Consider the following 21,506-nt stretch of genomic DNA (forward strand, 5'->3'; position numbering starts at 1 on the left):
CCAGCAGTCCTTTCACGCGCATTCCATTTCCCTTTCTTTAGTTCGGCTTCTGCCGCCCCTGGCCTTGCGGCTCTTTTCCCCGCTCGGCTTTTGCCGTGCTAACTGCTCGCAGCGCCTTTCCTCCGCTCAGCGTCTGCCAAACTCTGGCCGTTCACTGCTTCTCTTTCCACACGGCTTGCCGTGCTAGCTGCGCGCAGCGCCTTTCCTCCGCTCGGCGTCTGCCAAACTCTGGCCGTTCGCTGCTTCTCTTTCCACACGGCTTGCCGTGCTAGCTGCTCGCAGCGCCTTTCCTCCGCTCGGTGTCTGCCAAACTCTGGCCGTTCGCTGCTTCTCTTTCCACACGGCTTGCCGTGTTAGCTGCTCCTAGCCCCTCTCGGCATCTTATTCTCCGCTCCGGCGTCTGCCACTCCTGTGCTCACAGCTTCTGTTTTACATTTCTCTCTCTGTTCCTTTCCTCCTTCCGCCGTCGGCTTTACCCTCGGCTCCTCTCCTCCTGCTGTCACTTTGTTTCTTTCTCCTCTTCTTCCTCTGGAGTCTCGTCTCTCGAGTGTCAGTTCACTTCTCCCGGTATTGTTGGGTTCCTCCTCAGCAACTTACCTTGGATTACTCGTATTCAGCATCCAGTCTTCAATCGAACAGCAAGCTTACTATTCTACTTCTTCATTGAATTCGGTGGACTACTATTCTACACAATCGGAACCTGTCTGATTCTGGGTTTTCTTCCCCACGAGGGTTTCCCAGGGGGTGGCCCCCTGGGTGCACAGGGTACTACTCACGGTCTCTGGACTCCCGGGGGGACGTCTCTCTCCTCTACAAACATCCTGATAAAACCCGAAGATTCGCGAGTACCATTCCTGGCATAAGAAAAGGCGTGGTGTTGAAAGAGATGGTAAGAATTAGCAGCAAATGGAACTATACACATAAACACACATTTAGCTCAACTTGAGGCTGCCCCAAAAGCTAGCATGCCCAATGCAAAGCATTACATACTAGATGGATTCAATGGTCAACATCTCAACATGCTCCAGGTGTAAATTAACACTATCAGGCAGAATTGCAATTAGTGGATTGACTTGGACAATGGACACAGAGCCAGACACCTCACAGCCCGACATGCCATTGTTGGATTTCTTCCAAGTTATTTACTGTGATGGGTCCGCAATACCAATGGTAGGGACATGTTCCAAATATGCTGCTGCCTGCACAGCAGAGTTAGGACATTTCACACATGAAGAAGCATTTCAACACACTGATAGTGCAACAAAGCATCTGGGAGACATGTCTGCCCAGACTGCCGAATTGCATGGATTACTGCTTGCATTGCGCCAAGCAGATTCAGGGAAGCCCACACTGGTAGTCTCAGATTCAGATTACATTGTCAGGGTTTATAACACTGATTTGCGTTGCTGAATTCAACATGACTTCAGAGACATTAGGCATAAAACTATTGCTTCCAGGCAACTCTGGAAACAAGTTTGGGACATTTAAAAAATTTAGCCATTGCTATGGGTGATGCACGCAAGAGCACATACTAAAGGGCACATTCAAAGCACAGGAAATGCATTGGCAGATCAATATGCTAAGGAGCACACAGTGAGAAAAACGATAGCAGCCATAGCTCACTCAGCGTCTGCAATAGAAGAGGAAATAAAAGAGGCTTGTTTTGGTATTGTACCTAGGCCAACATCTTTCCCAAGTAATTATGCTTATGACACTGAAAATAACAAAGCAATAGTCACAATTCCTATGAAACAAGGAGATCCTTTTCAAAGATGAATCCCTAATAGAGCAGACAGGGAAAAGCTGATCTGCAGCAAGCACGCTGGACTTGCAACTACCCATTTTGGGTGAGTGCAACTGCACGGCTCCTCCTTGACTGATAGTGGTGGCCAGAGCTACGACAACAGGTGAAAATACATATTGCAAATTGTGACACATGTTTGAAGACAACTGTGGACCACAGCAAAACAACCTAAGTAGGTCCCTTTAAGAAAGGCAACCTCGCCTTTTCAGAGCCAATATCTGGATTATCTAGGCCCACTACCAGCAATAAATAAGTACAAGTACATTCTAGTCATAGTGTATTCTTGCACTAGGTTCACCTGGATGATTCCTCAAAAGAAAGCAGACTGCAAATCAGTTACGCAGGCACTTAGGGGTGTAGTAGCTATGACAGCAACACAAACGTTACATGCTGCTAAAGGGCCAGCTTTTTCGGGGCAGGCCCTGAAAAAAGCATTAGAGGCATGGGGAACAGAGCTGCAATTTTTCCCCATCCTTTTCCGGCGGAAACAAACGGAATTGTGGAAAGAGTGAACCAGTCCATAAAAGTGAGCCTGACAAAATGCATTCTGTCACTTGGAGGTAACTGGGTAGACCATGTGCCCTTAGTGATCAGGAGTTTAAATAATTTACCAATGCAGTCTCGATGCAACGGTAGGACTCCATTTGAACTCTTGTTTGGGAGAAAGATGTCTATGCCCGATCTGCACACTCTTCCCAGCCCCCTCTATCCAGGCATGAGCAACTGCATGGTGACAACACTTCTGAGGGAATCCCTCCAGGTGGAAGCTGATGAGGCCAGTCCTGAGAACAGTCTCAAAGCAGGAGATGGGTTCTGGAGAAGATCCATGATAGGACTCAATTTGGCCCGTGTTACAGAGCAGCAGTCCAAGTAATCAGAGTTACAAGTTCCAGAACCGCTGTCCTACCCGCATTACCACCCAAGAGGTACCAGGCAAGTTTCTGTGGATCAGCTGGAACCCGCTCCAGATGGTTACTGCAATGTTTCTACGCAATCCTCCTCTTCCAAGTGAGGAGCCCGCAGAAGATGAAGAGATTGCGATCCGTCAAATGATGATGAAAGGCATTCAAGATGAGGAAGAATATGCCACCCTTGACTACACATCCACAATTCAGGGACGTACTACAGGTCTGCTAATTTGGAAACAGAAAGCCTTTCTAGTTGCTAAAGTAATTAAATAATTATTTTTGACAGACCTTCTGAAATGATGTCATAAAATGCTAGCAGTATATTTCCCCTTACTGTCGTTGAGCCTCACTATGTTTTTCATCTCACTGACTTCCCGGGCATTTTCTGAGCAAGGTCTCCACTCCACCTGCAAGCAAAGAAGTTGTTCTAAAGCCGTTAAGTTCTTCACACATGTTAGAGAAAGGAGAGCTCCAAGAGCCAGGAACTCCAGCCTCAATACAAATGTTTCCTCTAACTATGGGTTGTGTGTGGATGCCATTGTTTAAGACATTGAATGGCCCAGCTACACAGCTGCAAGTTCACACTTTCTGTGACTGATGATCCAGACTGTTTGCACCAAGGAATCCTGTGACCAGAACACACAGAGAACTGTTAAGAGCTAGGCTCCAGACATTTGCACAAAATGCATTATTTGATGCGTTTGATGATGTTGAAGATCTCTATGAAATGGTGCCCCATGTGTTTTATGTGCGATTTTACAATGCCTTTTTACTTGCCAAACGTGAGCCCATCCTGTGGCCCAAATACACTTTCAGAGAACATTGTGCAGTGCTTTTTCAAACCGACAGTCCTGAATTCAAAGCACAGTTCCCGTATATTTCACTGAGACTATACCAAGCAGGGGATTACACGTTTGAAAATCAGTATAAATTTGCTTCAGAGCCACACAATGCACAACACATGTATGTTGCAGATTCATTCATTTTTGACAGAGAATACTTTTCAAACAGGACTGAACAAACATGGCGGGAAACGGTCCATCTGTGGTATACTTGGGCTCAACAGGAATGGCAAAATCAAAGGTGTTCACATCTTAGACATGGCATGTAGATTCCAACATTTGATGTATTTTTTAAATGATACGTAGTACCAGACCACTTGTAGTAATAGGAACTTGAGTCCAGAACGTGAGTTCTGGAGTGCGGCTTATAGAGAAGCAAAAGACCACAATGGCACCAAGCATATTACTTATGCATCAGGGAGATGTGTGTTTAGGGCGGTTCAAGCAAATGAATGCAATAAAAGGAAAGCTGGACTCAGTGTGGGCCCATACAGGGTTTGGAACTCCCATAACACTTCTTTGACACAAGCTATATCCATAGGTAAGCTGTGCCAAGGAATGCGTTCACCGTATCACCTGAGTGAGGTGATACAATCTCTAGATAACTTCATATAAGAAGAGAATTGGACAGCTATCATGCAGTCAGCTACTGGTCTGAGGCGCACCGAGAGTGGGCGTGTCAGGAGAGCAGCTACCTGCTCCACAACTGACCCTAGAGTGTTTTGTGAGGTGGGACAAGCATCCATGACAGGTAGACCTTACACTTTGTCACAAGAAATAATGCAAATCCTGCAGACTGAAAGTAAGGCAGTGCAGTTAGGATTTCATGCTGCAAATTCTAATGATCAAGCGCTAGAGCAGGGTGTCTATGCGCTGTGAGACGTCATTACAGATGTAGTGGGACTGGTTCAAAATGACTTACCTATAATTAGAAGCGACCAAGAAGCTGCAGTAAGTCTTTCTATAGAAACAGATTTTCTGGACACTCTTAGCAGAGGAGTCCCTGATTGAAATGTAATTTCATGGCCAGAATAAATACATGCACTTAACTTGTCCAAGGTTGCAACACGTCAGGTGATGTCAGGCTCCACTTTCTTGTTGCTTAGTGTACTTGCAAACAGTGTTGCAGCAGCATCTGCCTGGTCACGAGGCTCAACAAATTGGATCCTGCACGGGGTGTTAAACATTCCCATTCAAACAGCACCTTCCATGATATGTCAGGAACTACATTCATGGGGTAATGTGCATAGGGTAAATGACATGTGGATTAGAGAAGATTATGTTGTACCGTATTCACATGCATGTGTTTCACAGTCAAGTCCTGAAATAACACTGTACTCAGTACGTCAATGTAAAGGCTCTACACAAATGGTGTGTGCACGTGCTGAGCCAGTGAATTCCTGCGACAGAACTCTAAATGCACACTTCAGGTTGCACCAATTGCATTTTTTCATAGTCAGGTACACAGCCTACCTAACGGCTCATATCTCGTACATTTCAATGAGTCTCGTCATGTTGCAATAGGAGTACCAACTCTGGTCACTGTAAATTCACAATTTAAGTGTTGTGGGTTCATTTTGAATTTTCCTAGGCAATCCCAATGAAAATTGTTGCACTGGCCTAGTTTCTCGTTAATGCAATTAGATTACCCAAAATTGAGCTTGCACCTGGTGCGGCTGCTAATCATGTGTCGAAAGGTGCGAAGCACTGAAGATACTTATCCTGAAGCACACTTCGCTGTGGTCAAACAGATTGCATCTCCCCTAGCCGCCGAGGATAAAATGGAAGAGGTCATGCACTTGTTGATTGACAGCTCACAGTTCAGCGCGTTCAATACTGGCTTTTCTGTGGTGGCAGCAGCCGGTACAAGAACTCTACTTAAAGGGTTGAGTGCCTTGGACACGGCCATTAAAACACTGACTTCGTCGAGCCGGTGGGGCTGCTGGCTGTTACTTATACTTGGAATCTATCTTATATGTTGCTGCAGACACTGAAGACAGGACAAGTCGCAACATGAAAGGAAATTTATGGGAAACAGATCGACTACCCCTCTCTTTTAGTCCTGTATAGATCACAGGTGAAGATAAAGGTTAACCTGTACACTTTGTTAGTAAGGTTTTCGCCTTGTTGGGAAAAATTGCACAGAAATGCAACTGAATACAAAAATTCTATCTCTTTAATAATCGTAAAAATACCTTAAAAAACATTACAAACTAAATACATTTTCAATCAAACCATTTAGTCATCATTCATCTGTTCTAACAGGGGAATACTAGAACTTAAACAACTTTGTGCATAACAGTAAATCAGAATATGCATTCATGACATGGGAAAAAACATTAGATTTTCCCTTAAGCAGTCGACATATGTTTCGGCCCGTTATAGTGTACCACCTCTGTCAACAGTGGTCACAAAGATGAATATTGGGCCATCTTCAGGACAACGGTTACTTTTGGTAGATTATTCTTGCTCCCCATTGGGCACACAAGCACATCTAAAAAGATAAATGTACATGTATTAATGTATAAAAAAGGAGATAGAAAAGAGTTATATTTCCCAACTGGATTGGATCAAGGCGATGGCTAGGTTATACTATTCTAGACACACACACTAAACCCACCTATGGTCCATAGACTGAAGTTTGGACTATTGAGCTTGGTCAGACTCTCGGATGTGGCAAGGAATTACCATCCCTGGTCTTGGTTCCTATGGTTAATTAGAAACAACAGTTTCTTAGTGTTATGTTCTTGCTGATACAGACAATTTATTTAATGAGCTTAAAAAACTTACAGGTTAGCAACTTCTGTAGCTTTGTCTTCGAAGTCTATCTTTATTTTTCTGAATTCCACCTGGTACCATTCAGAGGCAGGACATGTACTATTATTCCTGTAATTGTGGTGCTGCCTAAACCAAAAGGGAAAGAGCACGCTAATGAATGGATATATTGGGGCATTTAATATCCAGGTTTAAGGTTAAAAAATAATTGTCAATCTTTTTTTGCCCTTTTGTTACTGTTGTTATTTATTTCTAGAAGCCTGTAGTTAAATATACTCGGCTTTTGATGTTCTAAAGCGGCAGTCATTGCGCCTTATACATGGTGTTTTAAAAGCATTGTGGTCTCGCACCTGAGGTCTGTAGCCAAGGGATACATGAAGTGGCAGTGGCTAGTTGTTATATTTTCTAAAGATGTTTTAAATGTACTGCTGTCATGAATTACAAAAACAAGCAGTATTCGAGCATCTTAGCACCGTGGTCACCGCCTTGCAACCAACAACATTACTTTTCAGTGTTTGTTTAAAACGCACGTGTTTACATAACCTGCTGCAGTCATTGCCGTTATTATCAGATTTTACGAGCGAGCACATCTGTCATTTTAATTGCAATGCCATACTGACAGTGCGGATAAGGCTTGTATAATTTAGACCCCTGGATAGATTAAAGCTTTTCCATCGCTTACCTTGATCTATGCCGTTTGTGCGCCCAAGTGAAAGCTGGAAATCTGCAAGACCGGCGAAAGCTCGTTCTGCAGAGTAATGGTGTGTTTAAATTAAGTCACGTGATTGGAAACCCGTGCTTACCTCACGTTTGTAGCCATTAAAACGTGAATACAGGGCTGCTGGAACTTGTAGTGAAAGGCCAATAAAGGACGTATTTTATTTTTTATTATTGTAAATAGAAACGGCCGCATGAGTGACATATTTTGTAGTGTTGCACCTGGTTATGTAATGTACTCAAGCTATTTATAACAGCTGCAGGCATCATATATTCAAAGAATGCCTCATATACTACCCAGTTGTAATGCAGTTGTATTGGTCAACTTTAGATTATTTACACTTGCATGGCACCCTTTTTGGTTCAATGAGGGAGACCTATAGGTTGTATTATCAGTCTTGCAAGAGTATGTGGGGAGAAAAAAAAATGCTTCTTTATATTGGTGGTTTTTAAGTGCCAATGTGCTAAAGATATCCCTGGTTACCAGGCACTCAATGTGCCCACTTGTACCGTCTCTTTTTGTTATGCCGAAAAAGCCAAGCCATCATTGTCTAGCGCTTGATGTGTCCACAGCCCATCTCTTCTTTTTTATGCTGGACTGTTGAGCGGTTATTTATACCAGGAAAGGGATGTGGTCTATACTTCGGAGGTTTGCTATATTGGTTATAGCTAAATGTCAACGCGCACTTTAGGTTGTGCCTGTACTATGAGTTGCCTAGTGGTAGTCGTGGAGGCATACTGACACAAGTTTGTTATATTATCCTCAACATTGAGGATACTGGTACTGGACAGCCAATTAGAAAAAGTGAAGGGGAGCCCTTAATGAAGGGGGACCTTCAATGATATTCATCTATCAAATGTTAGAAAAGGGGTGGCATCAAATGAGTGCATTCCATTCTATGGCGATGTTAAGGCCATATTTAACTGTATCTAGATTATAAATCCATTTCTGCTCGCATCTTGTGAGGTTAAGATCCATATTGCCTCCTCTCGGGGATGGTTTGATAACTTGTATGACACACCATAATAAATCTGTGCATTTATGTTGTTGATGGATGTAATGGGCCACTAAGGGTTTATTATCAATTTTATTCCGAATGCAAGATTTGTGTTCACAGATTCTTTGACGTACCTGTCGTTTAGTCTTCCCTATATATACTAGGTTACAGGGGCATTTTATAGCATATACAGCCCATTTAGTAAGGCAATTGGTGAATGTCTTTAGCTGTACTATGGTGTTACTCTTATTTATTTATTATTGTTTTATCAAAATATGATTTTACAATACTGAACTTTTTGTAGTGAACTACAAAAAGAAAGACATGTCTTTGTTTTCTGTTTTGCAGACTTCTGTTTTGCTATTCATTGTTCGCATTTAGTAACTTTGCATCAATATGTTCTAGCATTTTTGCAGTTGCTATTTGCCACGTTGTTTTGTCTCCCCCGATGAGTCTGCACCACCACAGTTGCTCTTCTGGCAGTGCGCTGAAGTCTGGTATCATTGGCAGATAGCACTGTCTAAGTGCTGCGGTCGCTGTGCATGTCATGAGTAAATGTCTTATCGTCTCCGTTGGAGGTTGTGTATCGTTGGAGCAGAATCTGCAGGTGTTTGACTGTGTTTGTCCTCGTATGTATCTTATTTCGTTTGTTTTCAACAGGTTGAGCCTAGCGCGTAGGATTAAGTTCTGTGCTTGCCTGTTTGGAAATTGCTTTATATAGTTTTGTAGTTCATTTCTTTTTGCAGTGAAACTTGGTAGGTGAGCGATGAGTTTTAACGTCGAGGTGTCATCGATCGTTTTGGCCCAGTCCATGTCTTTTATCTTCTTTAGCACTTTGCATGGATTTGTGATGAGTTCGTCTTCATCTGAGTTGATTGCCTCTAATACTTTTTGATTTTGCCTTTGCCAGTTGGTTATCATGTTACACGTATTGTCATTCATTTCTTGTTTAATGATGCTGAAGATTTTGTTTTTGTTGTCCATTCTGCATTTGCGGTATAGCATGATTCCATTACAGGTTGCGGCACATTCTAGGGATTGTAAGCTTAGTTCGCGTCGTTTTGCTGTCCCAGGAGTCGAATTTGGTAGTTTGAGAACTTTGCGCCAAAAATGAGCTTCTAGTTTGCACCAGACTTTCTGTGGAATCATTGGCATGGCTTCACTGCCGTATATGATGGCAGGTACGACTTTCATCTTGTAGAAGTTTATTATTGGTTTCAGGGAGAATTTTCCAAATTTGCTGTTGATTTTTTTTGCTTGCGCTGTTAGTTTGTTCATTTTTGTGTGTAGTTCCTGCTGCATTGTGGTCTCATGGTGGGAACTGTCCATTTGGACTCCTAGATATTTAAAGTTTGAGACCACTTCGATTTTGGTTTTGCCCAAATGCCATTGAAAGTTTTCCTTTCTTGGGTGGGATTGGAAAATCATGATTTTTGTTTTATTAATATTGATTTCCAGGTGATTGTTATTGGCGTAGATTAGAAGGGCATCAAGTTTACGCTGCAGGCCAATTTGGGTTTGGTCAAAAATCGTTAGGTCATCAGCATAGAGTAGGTGTCCAATTTGTGTTTTACCTAATGTTGGTGGGAAGACTCGTGTTGGACCTCTCATATTTTGAATATCAACTATGTAAGTGATAAAGAGTGCTGATGCTAATGGGCAGCCTTGTTTGACTCCTCGTGTGGTGTTTATTTCGGATGATAGGTCACCTTCACGGCTGAGTCTGACTCTTATGGATGTTTCCTGGTGCAGAGCTTGAATTGGCTCTAACAGAGCGTGGGGACATTTCCATGCTTCAAGTTTGTTCCACAGGAGAGATCTTTCAACTCTGTCAAAGGCTTGCGAAAAGTCAATATAAGCTGCAAATAGACGGTGCTTCTTTTCTAGGGTTTTTGCTTTTAGTATACTGCACACTAGTATGTTGCATGTTGTGCCTGTGTGTTTCTTGAACCCCGTTTGCAATTCATCATTACATTCTGCAGAGGCCGCCCATCTTTGGAATCTCGTCAAGAGTAGTGAGGCGTATACTTTCCCCATGACATCTAGTAGGGCGATAGGTCGGAAGTTTGTTGGATCCGTGAGACTGCCTTTTTTGTAGATTGGTACCACAATTGCTTTGGACCAGGATTGTGGTACTGATCTCGTTTCGTTGCATCGCTTGAAGATGACGCTTAGCAAGGTGGCCCATTCCTCTGGATGGTTTTTTAGTTCAGCATTACTGATGCCATCTGGGCCTGGCGCACGAGAGTTTTTCAATTTATTGATGATGTCGATGATGTCTTCTTTTTTGTCTAAGTTCAACCATTGTTCACCTGTTAGTTGTTGTGCCTGCGGTTTTGCGTTTAGATCGGATTTAAAGACTTTACTGAAGTGACTTTCCCATGTGTGTTGACTGATGTTATTTAGAATTTGATTGTCCTGGGATTGTTCAACGTTATGTATTAAGGACCAGAAGTTCCTGCTATTGTTGTTGATGAGCGCTTTTGTTATTTGTTCGGCGTCCTCTTGGTACAATTTGTGTTTGTATGATCTTACCCAGGCTTTGTATTTTGTTTTGATATTTTGCATCTCTGATGTACCGTTTGTGGGCATTTGCTTGGAGGCTATTCGAAGAAGTCTTCTATATTCGCGTCTTTTATCAGTTAGAACTTTGTTGTATGCATGCCTTGGATTTTTGTTTGTTGCATTTCTTTTTCTTTTTGTTGATTGTATATATACGGCAATAGTAAGGGTTGGTAGTCGATGCTAAGGCATGTCGCTGAGCTGGTAATGGCCTTGTATTTTGCTGTGATTTTGAGAATTTCAGCAGTGCTTAGTTTGATTCTGGTGCCTTTCGCGTTTGCCTCAATTTGTATGTTCATTTGACGGTTTTTGTTGGTCTTAAGGTTCCATGCAGTTTCCAGCAAGTTATGGTCACTTGCTGGAGTGTGCCGGACTTTGAAAAGTTGGAGGCGTTGCAACATGGATTTGGATACATAGATATAATCGATCGTGGAGGCTGAGGATGCTCTCTGCCAGGTAGCTATTCTGTCTGTTTCCACGAACACTTCATCCAAGTTGTATAGCTCACTCGAGTCGGTGAACTTTCGCCAGATTGTGCCACGGTGTACGGACGCCTTTTGTGATTCCGTTGCGTTCGTGTTAGTTGTTTGGGTGATATTTAGATCTCCGCATATCAGGATGTTCTCTATGTCGTGCTCGGTTCTTATTGCGTCAATTGTTGTTTCACAGAGGTTTATGAATTTTTTTGTAGTGATTGCAGCTGGGTTCCAATAGAGATTTATTATAGCCATTTTTGAAAAATCTGTCTTGTGATTTGCGTCGCCTTGCCAGGCAATCTCTACTGCCAAAATTGATTGATTTGCAGTTATCGTTTGTACAATGGAGGCTCCAGAACCGTTTCGGCAGGCTATTAGGAGACCTGAAGTTGGACGTCCTTTGGATCCTCTTCCAGCAGGGGATAGAATGATTTGATAACCTTCTAGTGTGGGAGTTTGCTGCAGCCAAGTTTCCTGTAGACAGATTATATGGAATTCTCCAAGATTGGGACCTCCCGGAGCAGTCAGATGTGCATGACCTCGCGTGTTCCATGAACATAACTTGATGTCGTTGTTGTTTTCTGTTGGTTCGTTACATGTGACTGCTTCCGCTATCTTGAGTGGCGTTACTTAGTTGAATGCTTTTCATAGTGGTGGTCTGTGCCCAAACTGAACATTTTCCACAACGATGGTGCCCCACAACTGGTGGTAGGCCCCAGAGTTGTGTCAGGGTGGTAAAAGCCTTGGGCACAACGGGATAAGTGTGGACCAAGGCGTCCTTGATGTTGAATTGTCTTTTAAAGGCAAAACGAGGCATGGGAGGATTCAAATCCTCAGTTTTGATCATGTACCAGTGCCTTTTAATAATCTTTCTAAGATGGCTACTTATAGGGCTATATGTGCTGACACATGTTATTTTTTCTTCCTTGTGCCGGTGCATGGATTCAAGACTGGCGATCCTATTGCTATTCAGTGCTCTTTTATATGCACGATGGACTGTCTTTTTCGTATAGCCTCTATCTTTTAACCTTATTTTCAGGGATTTCCCATATTGTTTGTACATCTCAACTTGTGTACAGTTTCTGCGGATGCACAGAAACTGCCCATACGGAAGTCCTTCTTTTAAGCTCAAAGGATGGAAGCTGTGATAATTGAGCAATGTGTTTTTAATAATAATAATAATTTGCCATTTATATAGCGCTACAAACCCTCAGGTATCTGAGCGCTGCTTATTATTACCCACGGTGTGTTGTGCTCATTTATCGACCTCGGAAGGATGAAAGGCTGAGTTTGGCCCCGCCGGGATTCGGACCTGCGTTAGCAGGCTCTGCACGGATGTCAAAGCGAGCGCTCTACTTGCTGTGCCACTTGACCGGCTTATCTGTGGGCTTCCTGTATAAGACTGTTTCTATACTACCTGTATTGGTTTTTTGTATTTGAAGATCCAAGAACGGTATGGTATGCAGGTCGGTGTATATAGTGAACTGTATATTAGAGTTCTGCGCGTTAAGCCATTCATGGAACTTTGTCAAGTTGTCAGATGTATCTCTCCAAATCATATAGATGTCATCGATATACCGTAGCCATGTTATAATCGATGCGGAGAAAGGGTTAGAAGAATCAAAAATGAATTATTGTTCAAGGTCATCCATATATAAATTTGCCAAATCTGGAGCGAAAGTCGCTCCCATGCTTGTGCCCTTTAGTTGATTATAAAAACGTCCATTGTATAGGAAAAAATTCTCTGTTAGAGCTAGTCTTATGCATTCTAAAATTGCGGTGGGGATACTGTTAAGTGTTCTAGGGCGTCTGTCTAACTATTTTGCCATCACTTTCAAACAATCCTGTTGTGGGATACTGGTGTAAAGACTGACCACATCCAAGGTCACCAAGATGTCTGATGTATTAAGTTGAAAAGTCTCCAATGTTTTTAACATACTGGTCGTATCTTTGACATATGATGTCATTTGGGACACAAAGGGTCTTAAGAACCAATCTGAATAGATTGAAAGCGGCTCCAGAATAGAATTTATCGCTGCTACAATGGGTCTAACCAGGGGGTATTTTGTCGTTTTTATAAATTTTTGGAATGATATAGAAAGCCGGAATGGTAGGGTGTGTATTGACCAGAAAGTCTTTTTCCTCCGGATCTATCCATCCTTCGTCCATTGCATGTTTCATGAGACTACCTATCTCATCTTGGAGCCTTGGTGTGGGGTCTTGCGCCAGTTCCCTATATGAAGTTTTGTCATTTAGATGTTTCATTGCTTCTGTTTCATATGCTTCTTTGCCCCATAACACTATTCCGCCCCCTTTGTCTGCGGGCTTTGATTATAAATGAGTCGTTAGACTGTAGGGATTTTAGACCCTCTCTCTCAGCCCTTGTAAGGTTGTCTCTGGAATTGTTTTTGGTTCTTATCGTGCCTTGGATTTCATGGGAAATTCTTTGTTCAAACGCTAGTATTGCAGGACTAACCATTGCATTTGTTGGTGTAAACTTTGAAGGGGGTTTGAGACCTGTAATAGTCGGTTCTTTTCTCGATGGTGTCGGGTTCCTAAAGAAATATTTTAGACGTATTGTCCTATAGAACTTTTGAAGTTCTATTTCTGTCTCAAAGGATTTTGCCCTAGTGGTTGGAACAAAAGACAAACCTTTAGAAAGGACACTGATTTCCATGGAAGATAGGGTGTGTGAAGTTAAATTGAAGATCGGAACTACCAAGTTTGGGGTGGGCCCTGCTAGTTCCTGGTATTCATCCGGGGTAGTCCTTGATTCTTGTTGCGGCCGCGTTTGCCCCGTCCCTGAAAAAATTGGGGCGGTGGTCCTGTTTGGCTGGTGTCTGAACCACTACTTGAGGAGGCATTTGAGGAGTTGGAAAAGTTGACAAATGGTTTTTCCTATTGCCTGCGTTATATGCTCTACCTTGGTTGGCTTTCTGTAAGTCTTCATAATAACTTTCTACAAGATAAGGGTACGTTTTTATCTCCTTATATTGTTCAACTTCCAAATTTTTTTGTCTAAAGTTAATTTCTTGAATTTACTTATTTCATCATCAATCTTTTCCAAAGTTTCCTTAATATCTTTGATGGTTTTGTCTTGTTTGATTTTGTCTTCTAGGGCTGCAATTTCTATTTTTGTAGGTCTGCTTCTTCTTCTGCCGTATCTATGATTAGTATCAATAGATCCCTTGAACACTTATTGCTTATCCCACTGAACTTGCATTTGAACTTTGAATTATTAGTGAATACTCTGGGAATGTTTCTAATTTGCAATCCCTCTGGTATTGTGCCTGCTTTCAGATATGCCAACATGAGTTGGCCATGGGACTCAGTACGTATAAGTGTTTTCTTTTTTTGAGTCAAGAGGTCTGCATCATTGGATTGTGGTGCAGGAGCTGCCTTTTCAATATTGTCTCCTAATAATGATGGCAGACTCATAATTTTTTGATAATATTCATCGGAAAAGGCGAAAACCTTACTAACAAAGTGTACAGGTTAACCTTTAACTTCACCCGTGATCTATACAGGACTAAAAGAGAGGGGTAGTCGATCTGTTTCCCATAAATTTCCTTCACAGAGCATCAATTCCTACAGTTTTGACCCCCCGTAAACAAAAAATAGGGATTACCCATTCATACATACCTACTTAGGACAACCCTTGGTTGTTGTGTTTAATTTTGTCCTTAACCTATATCAGTGATCTGAGAACCGTTAAAATGGACAGCGGAAATTTGGTTTCCTTTTCCGATGAAGAGCGCACTTCACTTCAGAGGAGCGCACTTACCACCTTCGGGAGTAAGCAAGGGAAGATGGGCACCTTCTAGGGGGGGAAAACACAGGTACACAAACAAACTGCAGTCACACCATGGAAGAAGGCCTTGAGGGGAAAACATGGGGATAGAGATGCACTGGGTGCATCATTGGCCTGGAGAGCCTTTGTACGCCAGAACTAAATATAGAAAAAATCCCAGACAAACATATTAAGCAGGGATCCCCCCCAAGATGGGCCTTGCCCGGGAAACCCGTTCAGAACACATGATCAACACACCAAGGGCCAGGGAGGAGGGGGACGGGGCCCAAGCTGCGAATCACGGGCAGACCGAAGCAGCCAAGACAACACTGGTTGATGTAAAAGTCTGGCAGCGAGCAAATCCGGCGGGGCACTCACGGATAGAGGTGAAGTGGACCCAAGCCAGCAAACCATTCACATGGCCACGAGTGCCTATCGACAGTTGGTTATGGGAGTGGGAAGCTGGACGGAGTGGCATTCCTGGAAGAACCAATCAAACGGTAAGTTTCCATGTACCAGAGAGGTGACCAGCCTTCAGAGTATCCACTACAAAGTTTGCAAAGGCCAATATCTAGTAGTTACTGTGTGAATGTATCCCTTCCCAACAGAAGTAGCATGTCTTGTGTTATTTTCGCAATGGTGCTGACCAATGGCAGTATAATAAAGTTCTGGCGGTCAGCACAAATTTTATTTGACTAATTGTAAACTTTTCCTGGGAGGGGTCAGAATCGACGTGGTGCCACATAGGGAGGCTATGAGTTGGGATACTGTTGATTTCTTATCTCCAATCATGTTTTACTAACAAATGTTAGCTCTAAGGGTGACGCAGCATAGTCAATCAATTACTTGGGAACGGTAGAAAAATATGAGCATGCAAGCTGTAACGGTCTAATGCCTTGACCATTGTATTCGGGGTATAATACTAACGTTCACTGTATGCACAGATGTCAGCTCTCATCAATCAGTTCCAGTCCACTGTTTGATTTGTGGTCACCCAGCTGTAATAAACAGCGTTGCTTTTTGCCCAGTGTGTCGGTGTGTGCTCCTTTTTTTGAGTACGAGTTTCATATGATGCCGCCCGTCCCCTGCTGCCACCTCCCCTCAGTACACTTTCCTCCCTGCAATTGGGGGACTGACGAAATGCTTCCAGGAGACGTATGCTGCAGGATTTGATGATACATACAAGGTGCGGACCTTGGGACTGCAAGCTGCTCTGCAAGCCTTTGCTAACGGTTCTGTAAATGGTGATGCCTACTTGAGATGCCATGTTAAACACAGCTAACATAACCTGGACAACAGGGCATTGAAAGCCTGATCAATAGGGAATGCCTTTTGCTCCCTTCACCACATGACTTTTCTTCCCTTTTTCCTGGGTCTCTCAGCGAACTAAAGGAACACTTATTGGTCGCATCCTACTAACCAATTTTATATGAGAGCCCATGTGAAAGCACAAAACCTCTCTACGCTTCCTCAGTCATAACAGGGCCCACCTGTCACCATCATATTCTTATCATGTCCTATTTATTAAGTGGCCATGCCTCCTCCTTTCCTGCCACTCAGCTGACTTTTATGGGATGTATTTAAAAGAAAAAGTTTTTCTGCCGAACGTTGAGGCAGACATAGTAGTTTTGGGTGTATCTCGGCAGTCCTGGGAAATTGCTATGTCTATAGAGGAGCATGTGTTTCCAGAACGGAAGCATGGTGGTGTGCTAATGCCATGCGGTTATACTTGCAGTAACTAGGACTGAGCTACTATAATGGGTAAACAAGTGTTGAGTATGCTATTATTGGATGTACAATGTTGTTGCTGCATTCAGGGGTACCAGTTATGCAACCAACACTAGGTTCGTGCCATTGCTGCAAGTGCCTGGATATTGTGGCATTCTGCACAAGCTATAGTTTGCTGAGAATAGTTGCTTTAAGATTAGTTTGTTGTGATGAGCCGCTCCAAAGTACTGCTCTGAAGTAATATAACAACTATGGGCATACCCCTCGCAGCTCTCCAAGGAATTTCTGGTCACAACATTATCCTTCTCGAAGCCTGTGCATTTAAGGCAGCCCCCACACCTAGCTCAAGCTGTATAAAACAGGTCCCAGTCTTATCAACGATCAAGGAGGATCTCCATTCTCTCCGCCAATCCCCTGCACCCCCAATTGCCAGATCCTTCCTATCCACCGACAACTGCCTAACGGTCGCCCGGGCAGTCATAGGCGCTAGGTTAGACTATTGCAATGCCCTATTTGCTGGCACATCAACTCAGAACAAAAGAAACAACAAACAATGACTTATCCGCTGCCCTGAATGTCTCACGGTCAGAGCACATCTCGGCCGCCCGCACAGCTGCTCACTGGCTACCAATCAGCGAAAGAATCATATTCAAGACCCTTTAATTCACCCATAAATCTATCTCCAACTCAGCCCCACCGCATCCGACTGAGAAAATCATCAACCTTCAATCTAGCAGGCCAACCAGAGCCCCATACTCCCACAGGCTGGTTCAAACCAAATTTAAACGAGCCAAAGCAGGAGGTTCCAGCTTCCCAGTGCTTGCCACCAAGTACTAGAACTCTCTCCCACCTGCTTTGAGAGCAGAAGAATCATACTGGATCTTCCGCAAAGTCCTGAAAACCTGGCTGGTTACTTAATTGAATCCTCCCAGCACATCACTCCTGCTTTGCTTCCATCAATGCACCATGATTGTAAGCTCTTGATTTCAACACCTATACTTATACTTTGGTAGCTATAATTGTCAAACTGTACCTATGCCTTTGCCCCACCATGAGCCCCATGTAACTGGTAAAAGCGCGCTGATACCTATGGGTTTGTGCGCGCTCTACAAATGGAAAACATTCATAAATATTATACTAGTCCCAGCATAGTGGGCTGCTTTGATAGACATGCTACTGACAATCCTTTCAACAAATATAAAACCCGCTTAATGAAATGCCTCTAGACAATATCTTAAGAGTATATTATGCTCAATCATTTCAATATTTACATTTATTTAACGACTTACATTTAATATATCAATAATATTGGCACAATGGGCCTCATTACAACCTTGGTGCTAAGTGCACCAACTTTACCACCATGGTGTAAACTCTGTTTACACCATGGTGGATGGCGGATTTACCGCCCCATTCCAAGGTGAGTGGGGCGGTAAATCCCCATTTCCCATTTTCCCTTCCCCATTCCCATTTTTGCCCCATAGGGCATAATGGGAGTGGGGAAGGCGCTAATTACGCCGCCGTAAATTACGGCGGCGTAATTAGCACCATGGCAGGTTAGCGCCATGGATTTTAACGCCTGCTAAAAGCAGGCGTTAAAATCAGAATCAGGCGTTAAGGGTTAACGGTGGCGTTAACCCTTAACGCCCGAGTTGTAATGAGGCCCAATGTGTTATACAAAAGCGGCCATGTTCTGTTATATAAGCCACTAATCACATGCATTTCCATTGTACAAACATAAAAAATCCCCTCATCACACCATGTGACAACATGGATCTATAAAACATCAAAACAAGTTTTAAAAATATCTTTGGGTTTCTGCATTCATTTCTTTTGCAACACCCCTAGACCCCAACATGTTTCAGTTCTACTATGTACAGAACCTTCTTCAGAGCGAGTTTTAACTTAAAAAACTAAAGGAATGGTTACTCTTGTTGGTGTTCAATTCTGGCTTGGATATGATGTGAACTTTATAGTACCCTATAATGGATAGTTATGCTATTTATGTGAAAAGGGTGAGGCATGTAGTATATTTGTAGTTTAATACTCCAAGTAGAACATCACATTACCTCATGTGTGCCTATGCCGTCTGTGAACCATACCACATAAGGATTTGATAAAAAAATTACTTTCGAATATTTTACCATGTGACTATTAATTAGAGAGATATTTTTTTTTTTTTTTTTTTTTTTTCCATTTTGCTGGAGGTGCTCCTCTATATTCTTTTTTTTTTTTTTGAAATTTTTATTTTAATTTTCAAAATTACAATAAGATGAACAAAAACATATTAGATGATTACAACAAAAACCTACATTCACTAATCTACATATTCCACTATATACAAACCCCCCAGAGTCAAATCAGATCTAAAATCAGGCCTAATACAATAAGAGAAATTTATTCCATATCTTATTGAACAATGCACTCTTTTTCTTAGAGAGATATTATGCAAATGACTAAATAACTGCCATACCTTGCTGAGACCACTTTGCTTCTTTCACTGAAATGCTTGCCCAGAGTAGAGTTGGAAAGTGGACTCTGCCGTGGCGCACACGTCTGTGGTTGCCATTGTGATTTAATTCAGGATCAGGATTAGGATTTTAACATGGAAAAATAACCCTTATAAGTTCCCAATGAGATGATGCTCATAGCTGGATATAATGGAGATCCACAAATGTCAAATTGAATATATGATGCAAGCAGAAACATCCCTAGTAGTCAAAGCTAAACAAGAGCGAACCCACTGCTCTTTTTTTAACACACAAAGTGCCCTGTTGGAGGATCCGCTCCCTACTCCGCTCTTACGTGACGTTAGTCATTAGCAAAGGATTCCGTTAAAGAAGTTGTCATTGCTAACAGGCAGATATCCACATACATAGCCACGATTAGCGTTGCCACTGTACTGGATCGGTGCTCTGCGTGTGTGTGTGTGTGTGTGAGAGAAAAAACAGCTGCTGTGTACCCAGAAGTTGTTTCGTCTCTTTTACTCCGTAGCAACGCTGTGACGTGTATGTCAATTACGTGTTTTGAGCCACTGTGAAGTTAAACGGAAAATGAAGTGGACATATTGGAAGGGTGTTACTGTGTAAATATCAGCCCTTATGATAAGACATGTGTGGGTCCATATGGTCCCATAAACCTTTGAACAACTCAAGCAACTCAGACCAACCATCTTAGTTACTAAATGGATGACTCCCATTAGGGAGGATGTGTACCAAATTTAAACTGGTGTTACAAAAGCCAATACATTTCTTCATTCAGCCACAGGGTGGCTATTGGTCTTATAGATTAGTCTATGTTCCCAATGGGCTAATCTGCTTTGTTCATTCGGACCTTGTACCTGAACCAGAACAGTCCGTTTAAAGTCATCCTCTGTATATACTGTGGCTGGTAGATGTGATACCAAAGGGGCATTCTCGTCACCCTTATGACTACAACTACGATGTTTCATAATTCTAGTCCTGATTTTACTTGTGGTCATTCCTATATATGTCTTGTTACATGGGCATTTAATGTGATAAATCACCGTCTTAGAAGTAAAGTTGCTGAGGGACTTTTGTTGCCACGGATGATTGAGATAGATATATACGTTAGTAGATCGTGTGGACTAATGACAAACGCAGCAATTCCAACATGGAACATGTCATGTTATTCTTGGTAAACCCCATGTCTCATTCACAGTAAGGGGTATATTGGAAACCGTCTTGAAAGTGTCTGTTTTGGCTAAAACGTTCTTACTTTTTTTTTTTAAGCAAATAAAGGGAAGTGGCAAAGGTCCCTTTCAGAAATGTTATTTCACCAAAATGCCAGGGGTACAAGAAGTGACATCACACAACCATTGTCCTCTGATGACATCACAGGAAGTGAGGTCATTTGAACCCCCTACGTCTCCCCCCTAGATCCTCGGTCCCACAGTGACATCACGGGTAGTGATGGCACACAATCTTTCACCCCAGGAAGTGGCATCACATAGCATTGCTCCAGTACACTGAGAATAATTTGGTTGCAATATCACTGCAATATGATTTACATTTCATTCGAGATTGGATCACCATATGTAGCATTATCAACGTGTATAGTGCCAAAAAACATAAGACAATAAAGCACTGTCAACAGGCCGGTGACAAACTGTTGCTGCTGGAACGGAAAATAGTGTATGAACAACCAATATATTGAGAAACACAGATTAATATATGTACAGAACAAAAAGGTTATTAGTACCCAGCGAGGGTCATTGAGCTTGTAAAACACAAGCTCATTGGCCTCTGCCTGGGCCTCACCTGCCCTAGAAAGTTTTGAGCTCCATGCGGCATCCGGAGTTCTTCACGTGACTGGCCACCATGAAGTCCCTTCTCCCTGTTCCATGGCGGCCATTTTTTGGGTTTACTTTTCTTTTCAATTTACTTCAATGTCCGCCATGGAAGGGAGAAGGGACTACGTGTAGTTCCTTCTCCCTTCCATGGTGGCCATTTTCTTTGTTTACTATGGCCGCCACGGAAAGAGAAAACTGACTATGTTTTTTCTTGTCAGTGGCGGCCTTTTTATTTACTTAATTTTTCCGGTAGCGAAAAGCAACACGTCTCGCAGCTGGAAGAAAAAAAAAAAAACATTAGTACCCCAGTCTAATGGGCCAGGGTACTCTAATAACGACTGTGGGCCATTACCGCATACGGTAAGGCCACGGGGGCCCTCGTTAAGGCACAGGCCCTTGCTACACTCAGGCCTGCAACTATGGGCCCGGGGGCATTACCGTATGCAGCAATGGCCCGCAGTCTGGGGGCTTATTGCCTAATTAAAAGCTTTTTCCAGCCTGTAAACTCAGCTTCTGCCCAAAGACAATACAGAGGTTGATTCCAGATTAGGACGCCCGGTGTCGCGCAAGGATTTACCAACTGCTGACAGCATA

The 21,506-nt window shown here is 42.7% G+C and overlaps 1 protein-coding gene across 2 annotated transcripts in view; it reads right to left on the reverse strand.

The window, feature by feature from the left end:
- The window catches only part of ZNF408 (zinc finger protein 408), a 162,036-nt gene that overhangs the window by 122,090 nt on the left and 18,440 nt on the right, over positions 1–21,506 (reverse strand). The window contains exon 1 of one of the 2 annotated variants that reach the window (XM_069623203.1): positions 4,605–4,724. The exons of the other annotated variant lie outside the window; for it this stretch is intronic. The gene's annotated coding sequence lies outside the window, so the exon portion shown is untranslated. Of the gene's footprint in view, positions 1–4,604; positions 4,725–21,506 lie in introns of those variants that run through there. 2 annotated transcript variants of the gene reach the window in all.

The sequence above is a fragment of the Ambystoma mexicanum genome, chromosome 11 (genome assembly GCF_040938575.1).
Source record: "Ambystoma mexicanum isolate Mex_15411 chromosome 11, UKY_AmexF1_1, whole genome shotgun sequence".
Classification (NCBI taxonomy): Eukaryota; Metazoa; Chordata; class Amphibia; order Caudata; family Ambystomatidae; genus Ambystoma; species Ambystoma mexicanum.